This window comes from Colobus angolensis, unplaced genomic scaffold (genome assembly GCF_000951035.1).
Source record: "Colobus angolensis palliatus isolate OR3802 unplaced genomic scaffold, Cang.pa_1.0 Scaffold68, whole genome shotgun sequence".
In the NCBI taxonomy this organism is placed as follows: domain Eukaryota; kingdom Metazoa; phylum Chordata; class Mammalia; order Primates; family Cercopithecidae; genus Colobus; species Colobus angolensis.
The window spans coordinates 1,553,015-1,559,014 of NW_012120487.1; the positions used below are offsets into that span (position 1 = coordinate 1,553,015).

A 6,000-nucleotide genomic window follows, 5' to 3' on the forward strand; every position below is an offset into this window, starting at 1 on the left:
ATGATGACATCTGAGCTGTGCTTTGAGAGCCCACCGAGTTTCATCAGAGATGGGGAGAGGTGGGCTAGCACTACACAGTAAACTAAGAGATGTTTTCTAATAGGCACACTTAGTGAAACATTGACATCAGATGTGATAATCACAGGTCGAGGTCCTTAGGGATTTAAACACTCATTTTGCTGATAGGCACATCAAGAAGCAGAGAGGAAAAGCATTTTAGCCAAAGTCACGTGAGCGGAAGGAGGTTTCTTTCATGTATCCCAAATGTGCTTGTTTCCCCATTTTGAAGATCCTCTGTTCCAGGACTCCAGGGATGACTGCCCTCCCGGCTTCTCACTGGCACTAAAATCACCCTGCCTTCCAGTCACCAAATTCAGAAAATTTGTCTCCATGACATTTTTCCTACTGCCAGGCAGTCCCCATGTCCCTTTCTTAAATGGAACAAATCTTTCCCTCTTCTCCATCCCACTGCCTGTCTTCTAACCCAGGCTACCATCACACCTGGCCTGGATAGCAGCCACCACCTCTGAAATGAGCCCTCATCACAGCAGCCATAAGGATCTTCTGAAAGTGTGAATCTGATCCTGTCACTCCCTCCTTGATATCCTTCTGGTTACAGCCTGCATCTACCCATAGAAGAGGGGGTGAGAAAACATAACTCCGAGCTACTGTCCCTCTCCTTATCTCCCCCACGTTTCTACTCTTTTCTCAGATACCTGAAAAAGAAAATGGGCAAAATGGAACTCTAGCATTCCATGAAATTACTATAATGCCAGAAAATGATAGGAGAATGACAAACCCTCCCACAATGCAGAAGTGGGGCCCCATTCCTGCTGGAGAGAGCGAGAAAGGCATCAAGAAGGAAGCCTTTGAGCTGGGCCATGTCAGAAAGGTAGGTTTTGACAGATGGCAGGAGGAAGGCAGCAGGGTAACGAAGAACAAGTGCCCAGTGCAGGCACTCAGCTCTTGGAATGATAACTCACTCCAGAGCACATTCCAGAGCTTCTGTGACCAGTGAGGGACATCTCAGACTTTTCATTAGGCCAAGGTTGAGAATCCATAGGCAGCCGAAAGCCAGTTGGACATCATTTACTTCTCAGCTAACACGGCAGTAGACCAGATGCCCTAATTTATTTGTTGGTCCTCATATTAAAGCTGTAGTTTGCCAGTAAACAGGCAGGGTAATGATGCCAGGCGCCCTTGTTAGGGGCTAATAATTGCTTAATCTGTCCACTAATTGACCCCGGCTCCCGGGGCGGCCCTCCATCAAGGAGCCAGCCTGCGCCCAGGGCCTGGCCACACTGCCTCAGAGAATGGCTTCTGGAAATGGAGTAGCTTATTGTGATCCATCCTCCTTCACAGATGAACAGATTAATTGGGCTGCCAATTAGGCAGCTAATAAAAGAATGATTGAAAACAAAGGCAGACCAGAGGCTGCAGCTGCCCAGAGCTCCCTCTCCTAGGGTGGGTGTGGGGCAAGGAGAGGGGAGGTTTTAGGCTCATCTGTTGGTTTGAGGTCAGATACAATTCAAAATCATTCCCATTCATCAGGAAATAAGGAGATCTTTCTTTTCTTTTACTTTTTTTTTTTTTTTTTGTGGTGGGAGAGGAGTATGAGGAAGACTGTGAGGGCATGTAAGAGTGGAGAGAAAATGCCATCCTTGGCCAAGGGCCAAAAGCACTGGATGGACCAAGAAAGCAGAGGGACCAGGGAAGCAGAAAGTCTCAGGACCTGAGTTCAAATCTTAACTGAGTGTTAGCTAGAGAGGTTACTGACTAGCTTTCCCTGACTAGTTTTCTCTTCTTGATATAGGGATAATAATACCTAATCTGGAAGACTGCTGTGTACCTGTGTTAGAGATCCTGTGTTAGTTGCCTAACACAGTACCTGAAAATTGTGGCATGCTTCCATAAACTCACTTAGATCAAAGGTTGAAAGGCAATGGGTAGTTAAAAACAGGATTAGTTTTAGAAGTAGGAGTCCTAGTCTGTGAAGCTGACTAACAATGAAATTTGGAGACAAGGATACTGAATGGCAGAAGCCAACAAATCAAAACAGAGCCTGGGTTCTAGTTTTGGCTCAGTTACTGGATGACCTGTAGAAAGCCTCTGGGTCTATGCTTATTTTTAAAATTAGGAGAAAGAACTAAATAATTCTCAAGGATACATCCCAGACTGACATCATATGATTCCATCTATTTTATTCCTCTCCACCAAAAGTAGAAGCATCATCTGTCAGGTGAGGAGAATAATCTCCCTCCTTCTGGAAGACGCCATCAACCTCCTTGAGATCAGCCTTTGTCCCTTCTGTAAACAAGTTTGCCAGGTCCTCTTCTTCAAGCTGATTTAATCAGGAAGCTGGGAAAAAGGCAGGATGACAGGAAGGCTGGAAGCCAGAGACACCAGAAGAGATGGAAAAGTGGTAGAGGATTTGATATTAAAGCTGGAAGTTGGAGATCACTACCCTGTCCCAAATTCCCACAGACCAGGATGAACCTCTCTAGCCAAACCTCAACTGAGGCTGATATTTATTGTTAATTTTTTCTCCTAGTGTGTTTGGTTTAGGGCTGGGCACATAGTAGGTGCTTACAAATGCTTATTGATGGATTGCTCCAGGAATTCATACAACTTTTGCTGTGTGGGATTAGTTGAACTGATCATCACTCATTTCATTCTACAAACACTCACTGGCACACCAAATTCTGGGCATTTCAAGATGCCTAAGATGGTCCTGCTTCAGAGGGGTGCACAGTAAGGAAGCAACTCCCCACTGATTGGTAAAGGCTCTGATGGGAACAGCACACAGCTGTGGGGACCCAGCAGGGGCCTGGGGTCCCAGAAGGGGTCCTCTACTCATTAAAAAATGAGTAGAGTGGAGCCAGATGAAAGGGGTGCCAGGATGCAGCCATAAAAAGAACAAAATCATGTCCTTTTCAGCGACATGGATGCAGCTGGAGGCCATTATCCTAAGTGAATTAACACAGAAACAGAAAACCAAATACTGCATTTTCTCACTTATAAGTGGGAGCTACACGTGGGGTGCACACGGACACCAAGGGAACCATAAACCCGGGATTCACAAAGAGGGGCAGGAGGGAAGAGGCAAGGGCTGAAAAGCTACCTATCAGGTACTATGTTCACTGCTTGAGTGATGGGATCATTAGAAATCCAAACTTCAGCATCACACTATTTACCCATGTAACAAGCCTGCCCATGTATCCCCTGAATCTAAAATTTAAAAATAAAATAAAAAGAAAGGGGTGCCAGGGGAAAGTATCCAGGACAAGGTAAGAAAAGAGATGGTCTGTTGGTAACGGAAAGCTTTTCAATTCCAGGGCCTTGGCTTCATGGTCAAAAGCACAGACTCTGAAACTGGATCATCTGAGTTTGACACCTATCTCTGCCATTCATTTGCTGTGTGGCCTTAACGTCCCAGTTCCCCAGGTTCCTCATCAATTACAAAGGGGAGAATAAGAATTACTTGTGGGTTCTTGTGAGGATTTAAATGAGTTGATATAAGCAAAAGTGGTACACAGTAAATGTATACATGCATTGTTTTCATCATTGCTCTTTGTTGGCTTGCTGTAGGCATGGGAATGGAGAGGTGAACAAGGATTTGCTGTTCCAGCTGAAAAAACCTGAAGGGGACTATAGAGTTATTGCCAGGTTTTCAGCCTGGGTCAGATATGGACTTTGGAGAGCTCCGTCTGGCTGCAGTGTGGAATGCTGCTTAGAGGCAAGGAATACTGCAGGGCAGGGCCTCCTGAAGGCAGGACAGAGGTGGAGGTAGGGTGCAGGCATAGCAGAGAGAGCTGGCAGAGGTAAAGCAGCTTTCAGTCAGGAACCAGGGTGGAACATGGTAGTGATCTGCAGGGGCTCTGCAGCGGCCAAGGCCCAGAAAGTCAAGAGGTGCAGTGGGTCGAAAGCAAACAATGTGGATAGATGGTGCCACCAATGATATGATGATTTGCCTGCTACCCTGAGAACATCAGAACTCTTTGCTGAAAGCACCTAACCTTGAGGATCATAAATGAATTTAAGTTTCTGGCCCCTGGCAGGAAGGGGCCTCAAAATAGAAACTGAATTCAGTTATAGAAAAAGAAGAAAGTTACATTTGCTTCACTTGTCTTTTGGGATTGAGGCTTACTTCAACTTACACTGTGGTTTAAGTCTGTCTTCCCTCCAGGCCATGAGCTCCAAGACAGCAGGAACAGGTCTCCTTTCTTTGCCACTGTATTTTTAGTGCCCAGCTCAGTGCCTGGCACAGGGAAAGTACTCAAGACCTATGTATGAAGTGAGTGAATAAAGATTGACCCATGACTAACTACTGTACATTCATTAGCTGGACTGACTTGTAATTCTATTGGCTCCATTTCACAGACTAGGAAAGAAAGTCAGGGTGTGGCATCACTTGCTGAGTGCCTCACGGGAACCTAGTTGGGATTCAGACCCAGTTCTGTCGGCTTCAGAGCAGTGCTCTGTCCATGAAGACAAGATGCAAAGAGCAAGGAGTCTATTTGCATGTGATTTGTGGAATAATTTGCATATGCCTGCATGATTTTCTCTCTAGAGAATTCTATGCAAAATTTATTGTTTCTGTTATCTGTTCAGAGGCAGCATACTGTAATGGGAAGAGCTAAGGTTTGAAGCAAGACAGTTTGAGGTCTCTGCTTGGCCCAGTGTGTGATCTGCACAACAGCAGCCACTCTAGGCCCTCCCTTGACCTGGCACAGGACCCCTGTCTCCCCTCAGCTGAGTCCAAGGGCCTCGAATTATGGACTCACAGGGAGTCTGCCCTTGATGACCCTAAAGTTCACAGAGTATAAGTCCTCACCCTCCTGCTCCCAACTCTGCCCATTTCACAGATGAAGAGACAGAAGCCTAGAAAAGTGAAAGGCCCCGTCACAAACCCTTAGTGGATCTAGCACCACACCTATAGTGGGAAGCTGTTTGGGATATTGAGGAGAAGAGGAAGAACAGGTGAAGAAGAGAGATGGGAGGAAAGCAGAATGGGGGAGGAGCAAATGTCACTACCTCATTTACAGGAAGTACGAAGCTGTGCTTGGTCCTGGTGTCTGGAGATATTGGTAGTTGTGAGAGCATGGTGTGTGCATGTGTCTGTGTGTGTGTGCGTGTGTGTGTGTGCATAATCCTCCTCCCTCCTCTTACTCCCACAAAATAACCCTGAGGAGTGAACTTCCTGGGAGAGGGCCAGCTCTTTGTCTCCATAGTCTAGGCCCTGATGGGCACCTTGGCATGTAGCAGCAGGGCTCAGGCTGGGAGGCAGGAGATCTGGATCTAGTCCCCACTCCACCACCAACTTACCAGGTGACATCCAGTGAATCCCTGGACTGTTCTGAAAACAAGAGCTGAGAGCTGCCCAGTGAACTGGTGGAATTTCTGTGGAAGAGCGAAGGTGAAGAGGGGTGTGTGGGTACTGGTCAGGCACCTATCTGTGCCTGGCACTGACCCACCATTGACCTATACTATCTCATGAAACCCTCTCAAGCAGCCCCTTGAGGAAGACATTGCTGTCCCCAGTTTGCAAGTCAGGAAATAGGGGCTACGAGAGGCAAGGACTTAGCAAAGTCCCCTAGCTAGATGGAAATGGTAGGCTCAAACTTAGGCCCATCAAACTCCAAAGCCACAGGTGTGCCCACTGCCCCTGCTGCCCTCCAGAGCGTGGCGTGGCTCCCCACAGTAGCATTTCATAAGTGCTGGTTTCATTAATTCAACGATAAAGGGTCTGGAGAGGACAAAATACTCTGCAGATGGAAATTTTCAATGAAAGTTGGCCCCAAAGTCCCAGGAAGAGTCAGTGAAAGAGCATACACTTCCTCTACGCAAATAAACTAGAAAATCTAGAAGAAATGGATAATTTCCTGGACACTTACACTCTTCCAAGACTAAACCAGGAAGAAGTTGAATCCCTAAATAGACCAATAGCAGGCTCTGAAATTGAGGCAATAATTAATAGCCTACCAACCAAAAAAAGTCCAG

At 46.5% G+C, this 6,000-nt stretch overlaps 1 protein-coding gene across 2 annotated transcripts in view; it reads right to left on the bottom strand.

Annotated features, from left to right (window-relative positions):
* Nucleotides 1-6,000, bottom strand: part of AGBL4 (ATP/GTP binding protein-like 4) — a 1,493,990-nt gene that overhangs the window by 130,859 nt on the left and 1,357,131 nt on the right. The window lies entirely within an intron of this gene.